Source organism: Ischnura elegans, chromosome 1 (genome assembly GCF_921293095.1).
Source record: "Ischnura elegans chromosome 1, ioIscEleg1.1, whole genome shotgun sequence".
In the NCBI taxonomy this organism is placed as follows: Eukaryota; Metazoa; Arthropoda; class Insecta; order Odonata; family Coenagrionidae; genus Ischnura; species Ischnura elegans.
The window spans coordinates 37,251,759-37,278,104 of NC_060246.1; positions in this window are offsets into that span (position 1 = coordinate 37,251,759).

A 26,346-nucleotide genomic window follows, 5' to 3' on the forward strand; every position below is an offset into this window, starting at 1 on the left:
AGGGGTAAAATTGGCAAGGAAAACTCGTCTAAAATTCGCTTAGAACCATTCAACCGACAGGATACTTGACCTACAATAGGGCGGTTTCCTATGATATTTTTATTGCTTAAATCGAAAGATTATTACTCCTGGAGTACGTATTTCACGCTTATAGATTTTTAAATTAAGATATCTATTTTTCGCGATTAAATAAAAAGTGAAAAATTTCCAGCGCGACAAAACGAGACGGCTAAGTATGAATGCTGGGAAAAGCTCTTGTGACGTCATTCTGGTTCCCGCAACCGCAGTAGGAGGTGACCTTGGAACGAGGATATGTACGCCGCGCCGTTGCGATGCAGGGTGCTAGTAGGTAGCAGAGTTCCCTGCTAGCAGGTAGCGCTTGGCTTTAATTTAAGAATTATTAATACCTTATCAAGCGAAGGAAACTTTCCAACCATAGGCAGTTATAATATGTGATTATTTAGAGATGTTTCCCTGAGCTCTGTGCCTCATGCATGCATTGGTAATCTAAGACGATGTAAAACTCCTGACTGCTCGTATAGCATCTAAGTCCCTGTGATGTCACGTGGAGTGGCATCGCATGGGCGCCAATGTGACCTTTTTCGAATGCAGTTCAAATTGACCATTGCCATTCGTCTAAACTGGGAATTCTAAAACCAAAGAATTTGTATATTATTAATACGCTAATGGTGGGTAACGAGTCCCAATCAATGCCTTTCGTTTTCCTTGATGAAGGAAAATACCCAATCGGGAAATGTGGCTCCAAATCCCGGTGGAAATCAAATATTATTTTTTCGCGGAAATTACCTCTTTATTGTTACGGACCTAGAAGATAACGGGCAATTATATTCCCATCCACGGATGCAGAGTGTCTTAATTCCCAAGTGGCCAACGGGCGAGAGATTCTTGCGGGGAAGAGGTCGGTGGTTGTTGCCTTGGGAGGCAGGACACAGTTCGCGTCCCATCCAGATAAGAGAGACAGCTAAAGCCAGCGAGGCCTCCAAGCACACGCTCGGTTGGTTGGTTGGTTATTTCGGCAAGATGACCGAGAACTGCGGTCATTAGGATGTGAGATTGATGTGGGCGGGTAAGAAAGGTATCACTCAGGAATCGGGGGAAAAGATGGAGAAAGAAAACCGGTGTCGGAAACATCAGGTCTTCTATGGAGAAACAGTTGAAAATCATGGCTGGGCAAATACTTAAAAATTTCATCGCTCATCTACATCAACATATTACCCCACGAGCAGTAGAAATGTTTAGTACATAGAGAGGGATGATTTTAGGGAGGGAAACAACCCACCAAGTCAATGGGCATAAGATAATTTCAGCGATCAACGCATTTTGCCTCCGCAGTCCGAAACAATTGAACAGAGCGAGGCACGTTAGTGAGTTCAAATCATATTTCTAAAATATATTATGACATGTTTTGTGCATTGTGTGAAACTATCCAACAGCGGAATTTCGTATTAATGTACAATATTGCTAACTCATTTGTCGTTTTCCGTAGTTGAGCATAAAACCATTCTCTTCGCTTTTCATTTTTTTCGTAGATGTAAACGATGGGTCCATAAGTCACTCCGGTGAAACTTATGGATTAGTATTTTCAATTTTAACCTAACCCAGATGGCACAAAATAAGAGAGTTATCTGTTTCTTATGGTTTTATTACGGAAGAAAACGATAACTAGCTTATCGTTCACTAAGGAACTTATGAAAGGCAAGAATAAGATTTTAGGGAAGAATAGGTAATGAATGCAGTCAAATATTATCATATTAACGTAATTTGCTTCTGTTGGACGAACACCAAAGGCGGCAGAACAGCATAATTCACATCATAGAGCTCTGACAGACATTAATTTAAAGCCTACCAGTGGAACTCAGTGAGTCTTTATAAGAGCTGAACAACTGATAAGAGTTTTCCTATACGTAGAAAATATTTTGACAACGTCACGCGAGTTGCTGGCGAAGATGAAAGCATAGTATGCGAACCTTTGTCTTGTGGTAGAGAGAAAAAAGTTACCATCCGAGGAATCGACCCCATGAGCTTCGAATCAGAGCCTAACAACGCTATCTACTACACCACTACGTCAATCACCGAAAAATATGCTATCATATGACAAAACTCCCGTGAGTCTAACGAAGTGGGTTAGCCTAATCATTTGGTGGCAATTATGTGGGAAGCATAATGCAGATAAAAATTTAAGAAGTCACTCTTTGATGACACAGGCACGAGTACTTGGGGAAAGCAAACAGAGGAAGGGAAAGACAGAGAGTACGAGATTGAAGGAACTTGCATGAAATAGGAGTATTTAGGATCGCAATGGGCCAAGCCTAGAATTTGAAACACTGATCATTTAAGTCGCTAGAGAATGGGAATGGTTCACAACTAAAAGAATTTACATTCTTCTGGTTTCAGGATTTGTTTTCGAGTGTCAGAATAAGGTTGTACGAACGAAACTTCTTGTCATTTCGATTCAGAAACATTTGCGCTGGATCCATGTCGCTGGGTTCGAAATGAAATTCTCTTATTCTTAAAACACAAGTAAAAATCCAACTCAAAAAGCGCTGCAATGAACATCTTCTCCATGAGTCACTCCGAGAAGGGAGAGTAAAGATGCGGAGAACAAGCCTTAAAATTTTTCGAGACCTCTAGGATGAAGATATCTCTCCGCGCCGGCACAAAAATTTCTAAACACGTTTTGAAATGAGTATTCAGGCCTTAAATTCTTAGCAGAAAACAAGTTTAGCGACTTCAGTTATCACAAACAATCCTCCTCTTTTTTTTTCAATGACATATGGCTGTGTATCTTACTAGAACAGTGATTTCGTATCTTCTCAGAGCAGCTTATGGATTGCTGCAATCATTTCACGACAGCAGGTTTAATTTAAAATAAAATGCGCTAAAAAAACCTTACACTCAATATCCACGCGATATAGATACAAAATCTCATGCCTTAAATTATAATTCCATTTACCTTCTAGAACCAAACTGTGCAAACACTTGATAAAAAGGTCAATGCTTTATGGTGAAGCTTAGTGATAGGAACACAATCATTCGCTTTGTTTTTCCATAAATATCCTCATGCGTTTCAATTATGAAACTATAGTCTGCTTTCTGTTTTAAAAAGAGAAAATAAACCACGACAAAGTGGTGTTATCAATTGAGGATTTATGTATTGCACGATAATAAAAAATGGAAAATAATCTCAGTAAAATGTTAGATACTCATACCTGACGTTTTAGAATAATGAAAAATATCAACGGATACAAATATTAAGCGGCTACGGCAAAAACGAGTAAGATGGCCTCAATACATAAAAATCGTAATAATTACTGTTTCTGAGTGCTAAAAATCACGATTTCATCATTAAAAATCACAAATGTTTCCGGGAGAGGATCTGCTTGCTTTGAGGTGTTTTTCACACACCCCGGAGGCCTTGGGGCCCTGAAATTTACGGTGACCCCCAAACCATTTCAAAATTCTGGCTACGCTGCTGACCACCTGACCACATTGCCGACTTGAAACAATGGGTATTTTAATTAAGATTATACTTATGTTTTAATATTATTCCTCAGGAAATATTATTTAAATAATTCTAACTTCATTAGGTGTATTTTTGCTATTCAATAGTAAGCATCTGAAAACGTAACAGAAATGGTACTTACTACAATTAGATTTTTGTCATTGTCTTGACCTCTATTTTTAAATGATCATAAATATCTTGGAGTTTAGGTGAAAAGATACTTATAATCCAAGATACTTATGATCATCTACAACAACGAAGTAGATTGATGAAGTGTTAAAATAAATGTAGTACTCATTCCACATTGAAAAAAATAGTAAGAATTTATGTTTGTATCCGTTGATATTTTTCATTATCATTCCATAAAACGAGTGCTATTGTTAACAGGAAGTAGATATTTTAAAATATAAAAGGGAAAAAAATAAAAAGATACAGTATTTACGATTGCAAGGGCGGAACGGCTCAGTTGGGGGAGCATAAAACGTTGTAAAAAGTCGGCCTCGAATAAACTAAGATCACGTAGCAAAACATTCTCATTAGTCTATAATACAGAAATTAAAATCAAAATCGGAGGTCCGACATTGCCAACACGGAAATCAACTTCCGTAAACATGGTTGAATTGAGGCAAGAGTTATCAATCATCCAAATCTATCCCTCGAGATATTCTGACGATAAGACTACCTGTTTTTCAACGCTCTGACTGCTGTAACAGTAATCTTCGCTTTAATGTTCTTCATTTAAACCGATTCAGTAGTTGACGATGAACCCGATCGTAAACCCGAAATTCGATTTGGTTCAGCGAAGGGTAATGAACGCCCGGTGGGCCAAGAATACTGGTTTCGCGAATAATGTAATTTCAACAATCGCTTGGCACACGTTCAGGGCGTAGCAACGGGATCCTCGGGCCGTTGAGCAGTAGTGACCGCTTTCAAGCTGACCGACCAGGATCAGAGGATAAGAATAAGGGTTCACGCCACATGCCCTAGCGCTTCCCTATACGAAAAGCGGATGACTTCCAAAAAATTAGGTTTTCGTCGAGAACGTGAGCCAGCGAATCTTCGTTCATCTCAACCTGTCAGGTCTAGATGTCTTGCGCAAGACTAACGAGCCGCTATCGTAATCAGAACCCCCATAAGTGTTGGCCGGACGGGCAAGAAGCAGGAGCTAGCTCAACTCTTATTTGACATCCTTTTGCGCTGAAAAGAGAAGGAATGAGACATGGAATATCGGGGAAGAAGCATATATTTGAGGAAGAGCGTATTAATAACAAATTTTGTGGTCATGTCTTGAAACTGCTCTTAATATCCTTGAAAAAGAAACAAATATATATTGCGATGTAAATAAAATAATGCTACATGGAATTCAGCACGGCGATAGGAATTACCCAAAGTTCAAAGTTCATGCGAGCTGTTTGGAAGAACGCCTGGTGCTTGTGGCAAACCGAATTTGATGAAATAAATATCCCTAACCACCATGTCAACTTCAAAAAGCATGAAAAGTTTTCGAATATCAAGCAAAATGAATAATTTGGACCACAATTACGTGTTTGATTCAATTATGTGTATTTACACATAAAATTACATTTGAATTAAATTTTACACTACAGTTAAATTTTACACATAATGTTTTAAATAAAGAGTTAATGCGAGTGAAGGATGGGAGTGGACGGTCAGTTGAATAGGCGTGTTTATAAATCCATATTTTTTCCATTTTGCGCAAACACTTCAATGAAGTGACCAAAATTACGCACATAATTAAATTCTGTGTTTTTACGGAACAAGAAAACACGGTAAAAGATGAAGGCAAACGTTGGTCATGGACTCTTCTGCGCATTCAAGGATAAGAATTCACGCCGCATGCCCTAGCGGTTCCCTATACGAAAAGCGGATGACTTATAAAAACATTAGGTTTTCGACGAGAAAACGAGCCCGCGAACCTTCGCACACACAACCCATCAGACCTAGATGCCTTGCACAAGACTAACGAGTCCATGAGTTTTGTATGGATAAGAAAGACCAGAAGTTTAATCTTATTTATTAAACGTAGGACCTGAGCGGAATTTAAAAAAGATACAAATTTTTTAAATGAAATGAATTTGCCAATCAAATCATACTTCATCATAGATATTTTGATTTTACCTCAGCTATAAAATTTTATAAAACCAATTTTATGAAATTCACGTATTTCTTGATAAGATCCCTCTAAACCCTTAAATTGAAGTGCTCCGTTACTTTTCAAAAACTCCTACAAATCACCTCACGTTATTTATGACACCCAAGCAGAGAGAAAAATGGTGATGGTTGCACGTGATACCCTCTCCAAGGGATACACATTTTTTCCATTAAACAACTGCGAAAAAAGTAGTATTATCACCACCCCGCCGCGCCGGGTCGACTTCAGTTTCTCTAATATGCAAATCTCAACTTACAAAATACGAAGGTGATTTAATGAGTCCTTGACTTTTTGAATATAATATATTTTTTTCGGCAAGAAAAGGTTTTATTTCTCTATATGGTCTCCTTTTAGCTCGATTCAGTTATTCTAAAGTTTTTCCAAATATTTTTTTCCTTCTAAATGATAGCTTTTATCAAGGCACTCCAAAAAAGCGTCCGTTACAGTGATAACCTCTTGGTTTGACCCAAATCTCTAACTGTTTAGCTATTTCTTTATATTTTGAAACAGAAAGTAATCTCAGGGAACTAAATTTGTAGAATATGCAGGATGAGGTAGCAGTTCGTAGCCTAATTTATGGCTATTTGCCATGATGATTACACACGTGTGTACCCTTACATTGTTTTGATGAAACAGAACTGTTTTCTTCTTCAAATACGGACGTTTTTCCTTCAAATGGATATCGAATCCACTCAAAAGCTCCGAATAATGTTCTCTGATGATCCTTTTACCCTTTTCAAAGTATTCTATGCGGATGACACCGCGTGCATTCCCGAAAACTGTGGTCATGACCTTGTTAGCAGAGTGACCACCTTAGCCTTCATTGGTGCACGTTCACCCACAGAAACCAATCGTCTTAATTGCTCTTTGGTTCTGGTGTGTTGTGATGGATCCATGTTTCATTCACGGTTAAGAAACGGCGCAAAAACTCGCTCGAATTGGAACTCAAAATCGCCAAACACTCCTTTGAAGAGGTCATACGGTTGTGCTAATGCTCGAGTGTGAGCAATCGCGGCACCCATCGCGCGGATAATTTTTTCATGCACAAACATTCACTTAAAATGTAATGTACCCACTCACTTGAGATGCCTACATCATCAGTCATCGCACACACTCATTTTTTGATCGCTCAGTATCATTCCATGGAATTTATCCGCGCGATTTCTAGCGTGACGACCTCTTTCGGGCGTCCTGAAAGTTCGACATCACTTGTGCTGGCAAGACCACAGCGGACTACAATGAACCATTTATTGACGATTAAAATTGATGGTGCAGAATTTCCTTAGTATTTACAAAGTCTTTCCTTGGTTTCAGTGTCAGTATTTTTGCTCAAAAAATAATGTTTAGTTAGCAAGCAAAATTCAATTTTATCCGTTATTGTTAAAATTCACAAGTTTGTCTGCTTTCGATGGCTGTCAAATGCAAACTAAACGACGGAACTAGTTCAAAATTTCACAGTTGTTTATTAATAGATGGTAACTGACGAGATGGTTGTTGTTTTTATTCAAGGGAAATTAAAAGTCACGGACTTAATCAAACAACCTTCGTCCTCAATCTAGCATTCGAAGGAACGGATTTGGGCACCACTACTTTTAGTCAATATATATACAATCACGATTTTAAAATGCGTGATTTCGCAAGTTGTTCATTAGGATAATTTTTTTGGGTTGGAAAGTATTTTTTTCCTGAAAAGTTGATGATATTTGACCCAAATCATTGATGAGAGTTTATAAAAAATTTCAAGCAATTCCATTTTCAAATTATTTGTAGCTATCACTAACACTAACAGGTATCACTCATATCCATGAGCAACAATCTTTTTCAAAAATTCTTTTCTAAATCACAAGGAAATTTAAACTGATTTGAATTTGCGGGAGAAATCTTACTCAATCATAATTATTTACCAAAAGAGCTTGTCAAAGATCAATTTTTAACGTTCAGAAACATACTTCTACACTTTCCCCAATTGAGAATTCTTGGCATGTAGGATACTAAAAGCTTCACGAGATTAATCCACCATTCACACGGAAAAAGATTTTATAACCAATTCTAGTTATAACATCTAAGGCATATTGATTTCATTTCCTAACTTTGAGTTACCTCGCTATCCGCGTGGCCGACAGACAAGACGACAAATAAAAATATTATACTTACAAAATGATTTGAGTAAAATAAATCCCGTTACCTAGTGACAAAGTAACTATATTTAAAAATAAATAAAATGAGAACAAACCACCTTCTACGCAGACACTTGAACGAATGGGTGCTGTTTTCTTTCGAGGAATCTTAACGCAAGCAACAATTACCGAGTAACCTGTTGCTTGAAATATTTTGCAATTATAATTTCATCAAACACGAATGAGTATAATGAAAAATAATAGGGTGGTTTCCTATTATTTTTTTATTGCCTAAATCGAAAGATTATTACTCCTGGAGTACGTATTTCACGCTTTTAGATTTTTAAATGACGATATCTATTTTTCGCGATTAAATGAAAAGTGAAAGATTTCAAGCGCGCGAAAACGCGACGCGTAAGTAGGAATGATGGGAAAAAGTCGGTGCGACGCATTTCTGGTTCCCCCTCCCGCCTTGTGAGGTGACCTTGATCGAGGCTCTGAGCGCTGATAGGACGCAGGATGCTAGCGGATAGCTGAGTACCTTGCTGGCTGGCAGCGCTTGACTTAAAAAAGGTTTATTAATACCTTATCAAACGAAGAAAACTTTCCGACCTTAGTCAGTTTTTATAGGTGATTATTAAGACATGTTTCCCTGAGCTCTGTGCCTCATGCATGCATTGGTAACCTCAGGCGATGTATAACTCCTATCCTCTCGTGTAGAAACTAGGTCCCTGTGACGTCACGTGGAGTGGAATCGCATGGGCGCCAATCTGGCCTTTTTCAAATGAGGATAAAATTTGACCCTTGCCATTCGTCTAAACCGGTATTTCAAAAACCAAATAATTTGTGTATTAGGAATACACTAATGGTGGGTAACGAATCGTAATCAATGCCTTTCGTTTTCTTTGATCAAGGAAACTACCCTATTCAAGAATTCAAATAAACTTGAATAAAGTCATCTTTCATTCCTATCCAACAATCTAAATAAATGAAGAAGACCTCGTACTTGGCACACAATTTGTGAGATGGTTACGTTTTCATGTACACCCCGCATCATTTGATATATTGGCAAATTTTGAAGGGATTGAGCCCAAGGGCTAAAATAACATGCCATTCAGTGAACCACATGGCAGATTACGTAAGAGTGAAAGTATCCTTCTAGGTATTTAAACCCGAATAATGGAGAGCGAGTTACCAAGGTATGTCTTGAGTAAGATAGGGACAACTACATAATGGTCGGATATGGCAAGCTGTGTCGGTTGACTTAGATAGAGGAGCGACTGGAACTTTTCTCTGACGTCACTTTGCGGGCACTAACTGCGATGTATAAAAAAATACATGTTAGCCACAATCGTCGACAATCAGGAAAAAATAAACACCTCTCCCGTTGACGCGGAATCAATGCCAAAAATCATAATGGAAGTAATCAACTCCCAGAACAGGAAGTAAGGGGAAACATGGCAACATATCGACATGAAAAATGAGGGAGACCATAATTGCTCGAGTAATTGCTACAAATGATGGCTGTCATCTTCCACGAGCGAGAAAAAGGCTCAAGCTCCAGGAAAGACGCAGCATATGACAGACTTGATGTATTATCCAATCTGACAAATTAATGAGGGCATCTGCTAACATATATGCCTTGGGCAGCAGGCTATTTACTATAAATTAACCATATTGCATTTGAATGGTGAATCAGCAATTAATTCGTACCACCATGCCAGGAAGAATGAATTAATCCACACATAGCTCACAAGAGACATAATAACGTTTGTACTCATAATTAAGGCTGCTGATGGTTAATCGTGGTGCTCGGAAAATCTTCTATGGAATGAGATAAAAGTTGACATCAATGTTATTATTAGGGAATATTTTTGTGATAAACGATATACCAGTCCTGCATCAAAAATAATAGTCTAGTATGACCATAGTTGTTTCCACAAAATACTGGTTTTACAATAACACTTCCTAAGAATAGAGGAATCACGTTACAGCTCTCTCAGAAATAGTATTTCATAAGTTACTTTGAGAAACCGGCATCTAGTTGGCTTAGTTACGAAGTTCTTAGATGAATGTAAACCAATTCTTACGCCACTCACTCAGTTTTATATCTGGAGATTGGTTGGATTCATGAGGATTGAGTTGATAACGTCATCACTGCCAAACAATCACACTATCCAAGTACGTACGAATAAATGCACAACTCTTAGAATTATCTCCCTGCAAAAAGCGATTTCTGAAAAAGTTCAGACAGCTGGAAAATTTCACCACGAGAGAATTTTGTAGGTATTTGAATTTTACTAAGGAATCATGTTATTAAAACTAAGGACTCTCCATAGTTTCCAATCCAGCGCTCCTCTCACTAGATAGGCACGTCTCCCATTACAAATTCTGGACTCAATAAATTTAAGACCTATTTTATTACATTCAGTTTATTATATTTTATGCAATAAAATTGAGACTTATTTTACGGGCAGCTTAATTACGGTTGAAAGCGCTCCAATTACCATCCAAAAGTTACCTCCCTCGCTACACAAAGAAGGAAGAGAGGCTACAAACGAAAAGTTTTGAAACCACCCAAGTCTAGAACACACCGAATAACAAAGCAGAGAACCATTCGAAGAATCAACTGCACAAAACATTTGTAACCAAAGAAAAAATCATGCGAATCATGATTGAACATGGCATGATTAATGACAGGGAAAGAGATAGCCAAAATATGAATTTTATTTTTACTTACCTAAGATGAGTCAAAATCCTCTTTAAAATTCATCAAACGACTACAGGTAAAAACCTTATGGTTTTCCGACTGGTAAGAAACAAAATGACTTCTGTAAAATATTAATGAATTCACACTTGGGTACTAATGAATTCAGTAGGCTCGTCTAAAAACCCGGAGAGCAGGTCAAAGAGCCCTTCTGCGACCTAAAAGACGCTCATTTTCATAAACCAATTCAGTCATAACTTAACACTCATAAAATACCTACCAGATGCGCACGACGGGAATATTCATTATTCACCTTTTAAAATAATGAAGTACAACAGAAACATTCTTTTACCTTTAGAAAAAAAATCAAGTTTTCCCACGAATAATTCATGGCCATAACGAGCTTGTTTACACAAAAAGTTTGGCCAGTTGGTCAAGGACTCCCTTCACGAAGATAGCCACTGGTGTCGCTTTTCACGTCCACATTTCGGAATAACCTTGCCATGGGCGCCTAGCCCTCTGCAGAAGAGCTTAAAAGTTGTAAATGACGCACGGATCTCCGCCCTACCTTTCACGGCTTTTCGCACCACATTTCTCTCGGGATAACCATTTTCTTGAGGGAGGGAGGCCCCCTCAGGGCGACACATCATTGAGCCATCGGAATGCTATACCCTATCGAAAAACATGCTAAAGGTCGAGAGAGACCTTGCGCTAGGGCATCCTTGACTCGAATCGTTCGTTTCAAGGACACGAGAAGGTCGGCCAGTTGACACTTCTCACGGCTGACCGGCTGACGGAGCACAGCCGAAAATATGCTACAGAGGTTTTGCTATCGTTTCCGGGATGAAATAGTGATCATACTATGACTAAAATACGTCATTCTCATTAAAATTACAAGGGGACATGGCGAGAGTGATATTCGGGATTTGAATGCCGATATTATTTATTGAGACTATACTGGAATATTTTTCCATATTTAAGTTTCCCGCTGTAAGCAAATCTCTCTTTTGGTGGAATGCTCTCTTCGCTTGGGTTATGGAAGCAAGGAAACAATTTATAAGAACCTACATTTGGAGCAATGGCGCAGCGAGGGGGGGATTTTGGGGGATAACCCCCCCCCCCCCCCCCAGAGCTCAGAAAATGTTTTAACTTTAATCCATTTTACTTAATTGGATTGATATTACTAATAGAATAGTGTAAGGATAAATAAAAATATCCCTCAGAAAGCCGTAAAACTCACCATTTATCTTAAAATTCCGCAATTTATTAGTCTCGCACCTCCCGCTTATCCTGATGGGTATTCCATAGCCTTACACACCCCGGTATTAGTTGCACCTAAACCCCCCAGCCTTAATTCCTAGCTGCGCCCCTGATTTGGAGTATGCTCCTATATGGAAGTGAGGCTTGGGCAATGAGAGAAGCGGAGAAATCAAGGATATAGGCCTTTGAAATGTGGTGCTACCGAAGAATGATGAGGATCAAATGGATCGACAGAGTCAGTAATGAGGAAATCGTAAGAAGAGTATAAGAGAAGAGGAGCCTCGTGAAAACTTTAATAAGAAGACGGAACAACCTTATGGGCCACATCTTGATACATGATGACCTGATGAAGACAATCGTCGAGGGACAAGTGGCAGGAAAGAACGGAAAAAGAAGACCTCGAATGAAATACAAGGAACAGGAAGAAAAGGATGTGAAAGAGAAGAAATGCGTGGGTGTGAAAAGATCAACTGATAGGAGAATTGAGTGGAGAGCTGCGTCGAACCAATCACAGGATTTTTGACCAGTGATGGTAATGATGATGATGATGACAAGAAATGTCGAAAAAGTGTCTCGGGTTTCGAGAGATAATTAAAAGTAAAGATTTTTCATGGCATCACTCCCCTGGAGTTAGCACGTATCGTCGACAATGGGCGTAGCCTGTAGCGTTGAAGCGCGTGGTCTTAAATTTGTGACTCAGGCCACCTGCGTTCGTGAGTGATAACATTGAAAAGTTCGTGGTGGTTCGGAGGAATTTACGAGGGCAACCGTCGCAGTGTAATCATCATTCAGTTGAGGTAGTCCAGCGAGCAATTGCAGCTCATTTGTCATTCATACGAGTATTCACGGGTCTCCAAAATCCAAGCCTAATTCGACGGGAGGAATGTGAGCCAATAATGGGAATATAAAACTATCTAAATCGCGTTGTAAGTCCTCATTCGGAGGTACATTGAAATTTCATATAATTGGATGACAATAAAAAATACTTATATGAATGGGGTTGGGTTGTAATTGTATTTTCTCAAAGAATAAGAAAGAAAAAAAAACTTTGCCCACACTCGAACCCAAGTTGCCCGTGTACAAATTGCAGGGCCACGCGGTTCAACATACCTTTTTTTCCTAAGCGGGGATCGGGTTGTTGTGGTGGCTAGGGTGCTGGCTTCCCACCCTGTGGGCTCCGGTTCAAATCCCGCGGTGGCAGAGAATTTTCAGACACTGGCCAATCTCTGCTTGAATGTTGTGTGGAGGACATTTCAAGCGCAACACTCCGTCCGCCGGATAGGACGTTAAGCAGTGGTCCATTTGGCGCCTTTCCTTAAGAGCAGGCTAAAGACGCCGGGTTTCTCTCCACCCTTCCTTACCTATCCATGCCTCATGACGCAAATTACCTGAGCTGTCGGTGTCCTCCTCCAAATACCTTTCTCTGATTCCTTTCTCCGTTTCTCGTCAAAACGTCGTCGGTAGAGTTTCGAATGCACACTCGATGGGAAAACTGTGTGAATAGTTTATTAGTTGGTTAATTTTCTGAAAAAATGAACGAATTTAATAGCAGTCGATAAAATTTTACTCACGTCAAGGTCGGGTTAAATTGTTATAAGTCAAACTTGTTCCCGCTATAAGGATGACCATACATTTCTTAACCTCTTTCCGGACAGAGATTTTATCTTTTAATATCATTGTTCTGAAAATGACCTGACTTAGTACAAATCTCTGGTGATACTAAAACTCATTCTTAAGATGGTATTACGCTCCTTCACTCTTTACGAGACCGGGTCGTAAACGACCCATTCGGCGTTCCCCCAAGGAAAGGCCTCACATTGAAAGATATTTTTTTAAATAATTCTTTCCATATTTAACGGTGTTACTTAAAAACCTTTTTAAATAACACCGTTCATAATGAAATACAAAACTATAAAATTAATTTCGTAAATATTTTTTAAATATAGCCAGAATCATGCCAGAAAGCTTATAAATATGCATTGTCATCAAGGTCTGAGCTAAATATAATTTTTCAATGCTCCAGCTAGTCATTAAGTGTGTTAAAACTGAGATACAAAATTCCACCGTAACAAACAGATAGACAGACACGAAAGTAAGTTAAGAAAAACGTTGTAAAAACAAGAATTTGGATAGAATAGAGCCAACTACATCTCCCAAAAGAGTTAAGGCAGTCTAATCCTTAAATAACAATTAAGTGATAGAAAATCGGAATTATTTGATTCTATTCTATCCAATTTTAACATTACCGTAGAAAGATCTAATGAATTGGTAGGTAGAATGAGGAAGTTGCCTGGAATTTATGCATTCACTCAAGAATACTAAGCACCGAAGACCTTTAGGTCAAGGTCTGCTTCTATAATAATAAATTAGCTATGATACACGAAGAATGAATACCAGTGCAACAAGAGAATACTAAAGCATTATGAGTGGATAGTGACGCAATTTACAGCAGACCCAATGGCACTAAGTGTGCAGGCTTCGGCGTCAGATTGCGAAAGACATTCGTAAATGTTGGTAAAGCAGTTCTTTTTCCTTTAAGGGCTACGTTAAAAAGGAAAAGAATAGAAATTAAATTCACCTAAACCAGTCTAAAAGACAGAAATGGAGATACCTATATCTTCCGGGCGGGATTGCTATTTGGAAATAAACGGAGGGAAAATGAAAGGATTGATAAAAACAGCATCAAAAATTTTTTTCACCACACTTTTTCGAAAAACAGCATAAATTGTACCAAGTAAACAATTAGCTCTTTATTGCTCGAAAAAAAGCGTGAGTTTGATTACATTCATTATAAATGAGCATAGAAGAGCTTGATATGTAAGGATTGACACCTAAGATTTATTTTCTGAGTGATGAAAAGCTAACTTTTCACTTTTTGGTGAATTTCATAATGCTTTTGGAAAAATTGAGTTATTTATTGTATTTTCTCGTTTTTAGTTAGAATATAAATGTCAATTATGTATTAATTTTTAAATGATTTTAAACATTATTTTCATAACTTAATTTTATTTAAATTGAGGCCAATAAGGCTACCTAAAAATTCCTCATATAAAGTGCGAAATGGCAAAGCATAAAACGATGGAAGACGTGTGTATTAAACTTGTTAACAACATTAAAAATAAAGGGAAAACAATCACCTTTAACAGAATTCGTACCTGTTATCTTCAGGTGTCTGGGCAGACTCATTAAGTATTGTGCCAGATGACACCAATTCCATTTATGAAGAATAAAGTCATTAATAATTACCCTGGTAATGAGCTATTAATACAAAAGTTAATTGTTGAAAAAGGTGGTCAATACTGCCAGGGGCGGTCTGGCCAGCTCGGTTGGTGGGCGTTCGCCGAGGGCCCCGAGGTTGTGGGGCACCCACAACGCTCGCAACGATCATGAAGCGTATTTGAAATGTGTAATAATGTAAATGTAAATTGAAATGTGTAAGACTTGGATTCCTTGAAGCAATTTTTTTGCTATTATAAAGTGTTTGATTTCATTAAAAACACATACCTACTCAGTGTAAAAATATCATATAAAAATAAATAAAACAAATTCCTCTCCATTCTTACTTCCATACCCTTCCCTCATTCAAATGACCTCAGCTTTTGGTTGCCTCCTCCAAATACCAATGATAAAAAATATCTCTTGAAATTGAACTTGCGGGACAGATCCTCAATAGTATCACGGGGTTTACTATACTTAATATTTCGATAGCTAATAAAGGCTAATACGTTAATAAAAGGTCCCTAGACTAATAAAAAACGCTATCGAAATATTCAAGACACCTGAAAACATGAACAGAGAAGACGGCTACCCTCTCCACAACTCGTGGAAGAGGCTCATACGAGAAAAAGGAGGTGGACCAATCGGCATCCAGCATGAAAAATTGGTGCCAAGAATGCACTATATAAGTCACCAAAAATTGGATCCCGACATCGACCTGAAGACGCCGGAATACCGGAGAAATTATCGTCGCAAAGAAAATCCACGCGGTGAAACCCAGAAGCATGGAGACATCATTTGTATAGGTAATTAAATTTTATAAGATGTGAAATTCTCACAATTAACATTATCTTTTTCCGTCGAAAATGCTATTATTACTAACTTTAATGTCGTTTTTAAGAGCTAGAATGGCGTCAAACTCCATTTCCGTGCACGCAATTTCCTAAAATTTTCCTGGCGAGGGGGGGCCTCAGCCGAGGGCCCCCATTCAAACTAGACCGCCCCTGAATACTACCTCTGAAGACCTGGTAATAATAGAAGAATTCATTGCTATCTGATTCTGATCTGTAATGTAGATTTCAAGCCGATTCAACAATGGGAAGCGGTTTAAAATTCAATTACAAGACTCCATCGATGTACAGACAATCACAAAGCGAGTCAAGAAAAAGCGTGTAAAAAAAGAGCAACACATGGACTAAAAGCCTTATAAAATCTGTAAGGCGGGCGCAAAAGTGCATAAAGCTTGGAAAATAGGACGTGGATACGAGGAGGTGAAGCATACCTTGGGAATAACTTAGGGTTTATTGTGGCAGGGGTAAATAAAGGAGATGGGATTTCTGGTGCCGTTCCTTCATTGACATGGTAAACTTCGATTGCCGAGGGGCACGGTCAGATCCTTCGAGAGCAAGATACCCAACGCGCCGAACGCAACGGATTTTCTTACAGCAATAACGAATGACCTCTGGCGATATAACCATCTCGCCAAGAAATGAGCATTCAGGATTTGAGAAAGATAGACGGATTATTTTCTCTCGTGCATTAATGATAGGATAAAAATTGTAATCGTGGCCATAAATTCTGTAAATAGTGAAATGGTTTCCCATTGAAAGGCATAGATTCTAAATGAGCTGGTGACTAACACCACCACTTTCCACTTCCTAATAATACAAACGAGTATTTCTTGGTTTCCGAGAGAGTAAAAAAATCCATGGTCTTTTTTTTACCAATCGCAGGTTTCACCAGCGCGCACGACTAATGGGCTTTACAGATTCACATAGATGCTAGATTTTTTATTAGATTATTATTATTATAGTATTCTACCGATTAAGGTAGGTTTCCATGGAGTACTAAAGAGGTGATCTGGGAGCCTCCCCTCCTTCCAGCACTGCCTTCTTTAATTCACTGTAAGGCCTACTCTCTTTCAATCTATCTAAAAATCCTATTCTTTTCCTTCCCCTCCCTCGTTTCCCCAACATTCTACCCTCCAACACCATTTTCAACATCCCCTCACCGCTAAGCACCAACTCCATCCAAACCTTCTGTCTCCTGCGTATCTCATCTAAAAGCTTTCTCTCCTCGCCAACCATATCCAGCACTTCGTCGTTCCTTTTCCTCTCCGTCCATTTCACCCTCTCCATTCTTCTCCATACCCACATCTCGAACGCCTCCAATCTTCTCTCGTCTTCTTTCCTCAGAGTCCACGTTTCCGCACCGTAGAGAGCTACACTCCAAACCAAACTCTTCACTAACCTTTTCTTTAAACTCTTACACAACGATCCTCTCAGAAGCTCCTTCCTGCTCATGAACGCCTCCTTCGCTAATGCTATTCTCTTCCTGATGTCCTTACTACTGTATCCGTTTTCCTCTAACGTACTGCCTAAATAGTTGAATTGCTCAACCTGCTCAAGTTTTTCACCACCCACCTTTATCTTGAGTCTCACATTCCTCGCTCGTGATGCTGAGCCGAATGACTTCGACAATTTTCTTCATAATATTTTTTTTTCATTTTATGTTCCGTTTAAGAGAACTTCTAAGGCCACCTACGATTAAAATTAGATTGTAGTATAAACTATAATTTCCTGAGAAGGTTAATTAATAATCAACAACAAAAAATTATATGCGAAGGAAAATTTTGGCAATGCATATACTCTAAATTGAAAAATTAACATTGGTACTACCACCGCACAGTGGTCCCAAATCGAAAAAAGCTGGCCAAAATTAATTACGCCGTTGTTATTATGTATATATTTGACCTAAAGGTCTATTCTTATTGTTTTTGACCCGCTTATTCTGAATTTATAACTATTTTTTATGTATTTGCAATAATTTTATTGCTATTTCACATTTTGTTTAAACAATTAATTTTTTTAACATTGGAATTTGAGATTATACTGGTGATAGCAAATTAAAATTATACATATCATAAAACTGAATTAGGTATTTAAAACATACATAAATGCATATAAAATGACTGCATTGTTTATTTTTGGACAAATTTTGAACAACTTATTTTGAATGAACCAAGAGAACATTTTCTACTTTCTCATTTGTTTGATCGTATTTTATACGAAAAATAAGTTAATATTAATTGGAAATTTATATTATAAGTATATTATTAATATTATTGTACTGCATTTTTTGTTTAAAAATTATAATATCTAATTCTAATTAAGTAGACAATTTTATAGTTCCTTGTAACGTGCCAATGGATTTGGAAGCAATTTTAAACGGGGTTCCGTATTTCACAAGTTTCAACGGAGGCATTATTACAATCATTAAAATGTTATAAAACAATATTTCATAACTCCTATAACTCAAGTTAAACGCCAAATTTATTGATACGCTTGCAATAAGCTCTTTACGAAGTGAGGCATCAATTTAACGAGCACATGATTTGGTACGAAAAATTAAATGAGATTTTCCATTAATTTGGGCTTTTTTAATTATCAAAAAAATAAGTTAATATTTCTCCTTATCTTTCTCAGTCATTGTTACGAAAAAAATTTAAATACATTCATGATCACTATCCGACAAATCCTCATCACAGTCGTCATCCACTCAATTCTTCCAGGATTAATAAACTCTTTACCTCGACTGGTAATTGAAGTAATTTACTTCTTTGAGCCTTAGAAATACTTGATATCATTGCATCTGAAGTTAGGAGTAATCTTTTAAACAGGTCTTCATTCGTTGCTATCCAGGAAAATTTCCTTGCATGATGCTCCCTGAATCTTCTTATGTCCTTATTCCTCGCCTCCATTGCCTCCTCAGACAAGTGGACAATAGGAAGGGCAGCTTCTTTAGATGTCCGTCGGAGGAGCAAGTACTGATGTTTCGTGAAATTGCCAGAAACGATCATGGAAAGGGCTTCTTCGTGGGAGATTTTACTTTGCCTCACATCCTTGGCTCTCCATTTTGATAACACTCGCCGCGCTCTTGAGAGAGTGGTTGTTGTCACCTCATTTATTATTTTCGCCACGAACTCATCACCTTTGCTTCGATAACTCATGGATGCTCTACTGACGATGTGCTAGCTCTAAGATCCTCCGTTTTCCATCTCTAGGCCCTTTCACTGGACTTCTCAAATTGTTTAAATAAAGGCGGAGGAAATTTCAACTTCTCATTTAGGCAGTCAGCGAACTTTCTTCTAAAAAACCTGTCATTTCTTTTTCTTTCCTTCCACCGGCGAAGATAATTTGAGAGAAAAAACACTTCTCCGCAATTTTTTTAGGATAACTTTTGAATCAACGTCCTCATCTAACTCTATCTTGTTGCTCCAGCAATCCAATAAGTATTGGTTTTTAAACGATACGGACCCTTTTCCACTTTCAAGAAATTTTTCATGCATCTCAAGACGCGTGAAAATTTTCAGAGTTATCGAACTAAAACACTATGGGCACTTTTCTTTAACCCCACAAGTCTTCTTTAAAAAGTTCGAAGATACTCGAATTTTTCAAGACTCGATCTTCACGCTTGAGGAAACTAACTTTCACGTCTTTCGTTTGGCAAAACTGAGTAAAACTGAGTTTTGGCGAGAAATTTTCGGGCAAGCGATGTCTAGAAGTAATTTGGGGGTTCCACAGTGTGAGGTTCGCGATGCTATTATCTATATTTTCTAGTAAATATCACATTTGAAAGGTGAAAAGGCTTACTCCGTTCATCCCCGGTGGCCAAAGTGCAATTCATAACAAGTGTATAGAGAGCGGTGGTTGTGTTTTCCCGATGGGCGCAATCAATAGCCTAGGCCTTTTCGGCCGTCGTTTGCCCTGCATGTGGTTGAGGGGGCCGCTAAGGAGGCGACAGAGGGACAATGTGCCGCGTGAGGGCGAAAACTAACCCGTCTAACGGAAGGAAAGGGTGGAGTAGCATTTGAGGGATTCTTTTTTGTTTTGAATGCATTCATGTTTTTGAGGATTACTATAAGTACAGCTGCGAACTTTCGTTCCATAAATATATCCTTCCGCTCGAGTCCTTAAGCAATTTTTATCAGAGCATGGGCACGCGTAAATAAAAGGTAAGGTCAAATGGAAACTATTAATGATAAAACGTTCTACGTATGACAAGAGATGTTTATTCATAGGGTAAATATTTTTTGTAGAAATAAAATATCCAACAATGTTGAATAACACCCATAAATACTGGATTTCCTCGAGCCCTACCACGCGCCAGCCAGGCCGCCGCCCGCGTCAGCGCATTGCATCATTATAGTTAAATCAATGCTGAGGTCGGAGTAGCAACTGGTAGCAAAAATTTTCTTCACTACTGCGTTGCATATACTTTTCCCTTTGTATTGGTGCAAAAGACACCGTGCATTCACGTGCCTTTCTAAACGATATTGTACATTTTATTTGAAAATTCGGGTAAAAAACACTAAAAGTTACAAAATATATATAAAATAGTAAACATAGTAAAATCCGAATAACATTTATGTCCCACTATGTAATAATGTTTATGTTTGTAGTTAAAAATGTTTTTGGCCAAATATATCGCGTAAAGGTTGTCCTGCATGACGCTGAACTTCCTCAAAATCGACCGATTTCACGCAACTGTGATTTTTACGGTGAATGCTCCATGTTTGACGGATCACTGCAGCCGCTCTGATGAACAAAAATACTAACTTAGTAGTGTATTTTGTAGACCATATCCTGTAGAATCCGAAAATAAGGTTCAATCATTCCTTGAACATTTTCGAAAAAACGACTTTTGGCCAGCTTTTTTCGATTTGGGACCACTGTGCACCGTCTATAATGCTATACCATATTAATACCTGAATTTAAACGATAAACCTAGAGTTATTAAAATAATTAGCAAAGCTGAAGACCTCGCGTAAACATGTATTTCTCGGGTCAAAAGTTAAGGTTCCCATCCCCTGGAATTTCGTTTAATAGCTACAGGTACAGGCTATTAGGTAGAGGTAGCTACGAGATTTGCAATCAAACCTGATTACGAATAAATAATACTTTCCGCTCAATATCCACATACTCTCAAAAGCTGAATAGTTTTTTATCTTTATTTCAAGTGGAGTTGCATCAATATGTGAGCAAATGGGAGCAACGCCTCCGTTCTTGCGATAATTGCCAATCGTGAAGACGGATAATCCCGGAAGGTATACGGTCAGATAGCGAGGACTCACAAATGATGGATAAATTATAAGTAACAGGCTGACCGGGGATGGAATGCTTGATAAGTAAGACGCAAGGTGAAACGACTGGAAAAAACAAAGTACAAAAATAAACCCGGGCTATGCACTAAATCTGGATCTGTGACGTAATACACCGTAACTAACACCGCAAAGAGAGGAATTGCAAACGCTTCCTAGTCAGGGGAATCCGGTTATCGGCAGAAAGGATGTCACCTCCGCGTCTATGATGGCGTAAGTTCAACCTCTCGAAGGGTGAAATATACATCCTCCAGGGAAAAGAGTGGGTAATGCATGCAGTAAACTTGGAAGGACCGTTTAACAACAACGAGTCTCTTGCGCGCACACAATTCCTCTTGCTTCGCAACGATGGAATTACAGGTTATGAGACGCACGACTGTTCCAAGGATAGCGAGTAACGTTAAGAATTTCAGCTTAATTACGTGCGGAGTTGAAAACGCCCGGGGGACTCATAAAAACACGTGTCCGAAGCGTAAATGCCTTTAATCGAAGATGCCGTTTTATCAGAGGCACACGGAAACGATACCCTGAATCTCGCGGGGAAAATTCACGCCGTTGCGTTTTCGACCACCTTCACGAATACCTTTTGCGGGTGATTACGCAAATTTTGTACTCAAATAAGTTCACTGAAACTGGTGATTGTATCTCGCCGAAAATAATTCCGATGGAAAATAATCGTTTTGAAATCAAAGCTTTTAGATTTTATACTTGCTGTTGCACACGTTAGGATTAATTTGGATAACCTAATTCTTCCTTCATTCATTGAAAAAAATAGCTCCCTCACAATATTTTCTGATATTTAACGGAAAAAGTTAACTCATGATTTTTTCGACCCAATTCTCCGACTTGCACTACATTACCTTCAGATGCGCTACTCAAAGAAAGATCTAAATCCCATTATAAAAAGTATTACATGAACGTGAAAATAATCGCTGATTTAAAAAAAATATATTTAAATGGGTTTCCACTATTTTGAAGTCCTGATCTTTCTGAAAATCAGTACCACCCAGGAATATTTCACATCTTTCCCCTCTCAGAGACGAAATATTCTCAGAAGTTTACGAGAAATTGATATGCCTATGAACCAGTTGTGGTATAACCACATAGTTTGATCTGAGATTTCCGCGGCGTTTCTTCATATGAGTCTTCCGGGCGTTCCTCCGCGTTTAGATGTCCATAAGTTACGGCAATTTCTCCAGCCATCCTGCTGGCGTCTTCTGACCTGAAGACGCCAGCAGGATGGCTGGAGAAACTGTCGTCACTCATGGACATCTAAACCACATAGTATTTTTTGCATAGGAAATGCAAGGATACAAACGATGGAAAAAATATCGACTGCAACCAGTAGCCGGAAGGATCCGGCTGGCGAGCTACTTGGAAAGTCTGAACAACCATGAACCAAGCCCTCATCTTCCGCCAAGACGGGTTATCATAACCATGGCCGGACACGTGAATATCTTCCACCGTGCTCGGCGCACGTGACCGCAACCAATGTGATCCAGAAGGAGCGGAAGCATTTTCCTCAGTTTTTCTCGGAAGTAGAATATCACCAGAGTCACTTATCCGCTGCATGCACCAGGGCTGTGAAACAACACGCTGCAACCGGCAAGAAACAGGAAAGACTAGAGCAATGAAGAATCGATCTCGGAGCATTCGTATGCTGTGAATACAAAAGAATTGCACGTTGAAAGAAAAAAAGAATGCGGAAAGGTATCCCAAAAAGGGACAGTGGTTTATTTATTACTCGTTACAACCGAGGGCGGCGAAAGATATCTTAATTATGTATCCGATTTAGTGAACTAGATTTTATTATTCGGAAACAGAGGAGATATAACAGTTTAAAATACCAATGCGGCTTCGAAACTCACCTATTCAATAACCATAGAATTCTTACCAATTCATGAATTTCGATTGAAAAAATGTCAATTTTACGCGAGCAGCAGGCGGAGATTTATTCAAAAAGGAGACATAGTGGTAATATTGTTTTTAAACGAAATTGTCTCAAAAGTAAAGTAAGGTGTACTTGGAACTATTTTCAGTATGAGACGATGCACGCGAAAATAAACATAACTGTTACAGAGGGAAATCTTGTTCTATCCCTCGAAATTGGTAGGATTCAGATGATACCTCAGTAAAAAAGGAAATTATATTTGTAGATGCAGAAAATAAAATGAAAATTAACAAAAATCTAAGTCATCGAGCATACGCGGAAAGGCAGGAAGAAGAATCACACACTGCATTATTCACGGCCATAAAGTGTTGCCGATGGGAGATATTTCTGTTCCGGGGAAGATGGACCATGGGCTTGGAGTGGGCGGGTAGCGACCTCCGCTCTCGGCCCACGCGGCCACCAAAAGACCCAGGAAGACCCCCTCGAAGGCCCGCAGTCAAGGTGCCTCAATAACTCAACACTCCATTCCGGCACACGCCAATCGTTCCGCCCACGAAGAAATTTCCGAATTGCTTCGGCTACCCGGAAGATTCGATCAGGAAGCTTATATCTTCCGAATAAAAGGAGAAGAGTATAATAACTCAATTAAAATTGAGATTCAGCAGCTGAGGTAAGCAGAAGGTCAATGTAAATAACCCATGGATGTAACTAGAGATTGGAATTAACTAAGCAGTAGTGACGGATGTACCGGTAAGTTTACGTTTCAAGAAATGTGTACTCATAACTGTAACAGATACAAATAAGTAACTATCAACTATAAACCTACTCAGCGTTTTGTTACTGTAGCCGTAACTACCTCGATACTACTGCAGCAATATGGTATTAACGTGCTTGGGCTAAAATCTTGAGTGAAAATGAATGCTCACCTGCAGTCACTTCATAGGGTAGTCATTGATCTAAGGAATTAATTATTTTTTAATAAAAAATGTGTAAATGCATATAAAAACCACACTCTAGATTCTCGTGAAAAGAGATTTTTTTTATTGAAAGGATGAAAATTGATTAAAAGGAGCTACATTTGTAACTGCTATTAGTGCTGATCAACATTGTAATTAATCTAACTAATTAATGTAACTCATTCGCATTTACAAATAATCACAGCAAGTAGGCCCAGATACTTATCAATGGCACTTCACCACTCTCTGAGTATAACACCGTGCATATATGTAGGTAGTAGTGATTCTGAATAAATCAGGTAACTGCATTCTAAATCGTGCCTAATCGACTGAAATTATCAAATTCAAAATATGGCGAAAATATTCAGCAGATCATAATACCAAACTGAAATTTATTTGAGTAAAAAGAACCACTACTCTCTAATCGATGTCAATCTATGGTAAAGAGATTGAATTAAAAATATGGTTTAAAAACACAAATATTTGTTAAGAAGCCGCAATAAATTCATACATCAATAAGCGGCAAACAGGATTGCTGTGATGAATAATTATTGCGCATTAAAACGATATGCAAATGGGATTATCGACTTTGAGAAAACCCCAGAACAGATCGCCACTAAAGTCACGATGCGTTTTGGTCGGGACAAGTATTGTGCATCTGTACGGAGGCGTGGTGGGGCCAAATTGTTAGGGCGATTTGCGAAGTCTTCTAAACTTCCTGGGTCAGTCCCTGGTAAAGTACCTTTCCATGATACGATGTTTTTACAGTGCAAGGAGGTTACTACTACTACTACTTGCTTGAAAAGTTACCACTGAAGACACAATATATGTGAAGTTCAAAAAGTTATGATAACAATAGGCTCTTTAACTTTGAATAATATATATGCATGCTATCCACATTTAAGATCATAGAGTTCGGAATATTTGGAACCATTTATGCGTTTTATTTTCAGTTCTATAATGCAGTTTTAATTTTTTTTTAATTTAAGTAACGTATTTTTCAATATTTAATTCTGATTTCATTAGATGGCATAGGAATTATGTTTTGCGGATTATTGGTGATATAATTTACAAAGAAGTTACTATTGACTATAAACCTACTCACTTTTTTGTTACTGTAACCGTAACTCCCTAAATGCTACTGCAGCTACATGGTACTAACGTTCTTGGGCTGAAACTGCCGAGTGAAAATTCATGCTCACCTGCAGTCCCTTCATTGGCGCTTCATTCTATTTAGGTATCAGAAAATGCATGAAAATAGGTAGGAAACAGCATAAACGTTCCCTTTTAAGGCTGCTTTTCGCCAGTATTAGCACTAAGCTCAATAAAATCTCGAACGAATAGGGTGGTTTCCTATTATTTTTTCATTGCCTAAATCGAAATATTATTACTCCTGGAGTACGTATTTCACGATTTTAGATTTTTAAATGACGATATTTATTTTTCGCGATTAAATGAAATGTGAAAATTTTCAAGCGCGCAAAAACGTGACGGCTAAATATGAGCCCTGGGAAAAGCCCGTGTGACGTCATTCTGGTTCCGGCTGCCGCCGTGTGAAGCCACCTTGGTGCGAGGCTATGAGTGCCGCTACGATGCAGGCTGCTAGCAGGTAGCAGAGTACCCTGCTAGCAGGTAGCGCTTGGCTTAAATAAGGATTATTAATACCCTATCAAACGAAGGAAACTTTCCGACCATAGGCAATTTTAATAAGTGATTATTAAGAGATGTTTCCCTGAGCTCTGTGCCACATGCATGCATTGGTAATCTCAGACAATGTAAAACTCTTTGACTACTCGTATAGCATCTAGGTCCCTTGTTGTCACGTGGAGTGGCATTGCTTGGCCGCCAATCTGGCCTATTTGAAATGAGGTTAAAATTGACCAGAAGCATTCGTCTAAACTGGGATCTGTAAAATCAAATAATTTGTATATTATGAATACTATAATATTGGGTAACGAATTGCAATCAATGCCTTTCATTTTCTTTGATAAAGGAAGCTACCCCATTTCAAATTTACCGATTCCTTAGAATACATTGAAAAATTCAAGGGATTGAAATTGAGTAATTCAAGCGACAAGGCCAAGCTATGAATCGGATATTTTGCTTGAATGATGTTCTGTAGTGACACTTCCCGCACGGGGCAGTTTATCTCCGTAAAATTTAATGGTGAAGCGCAAGTGAGGAGAGGAACTGACCTCTGTCTGAAATCATCACGCCAATGTCTTAGCGGAGGCTAAAATCTACCCTCACCGATAACACACGTGATCCATGAAAAAGTATACAAGTTTGTCCATTACAATTCAATGCTGGCTGATAATTATTAATGCAGTCATTAATTTGGGA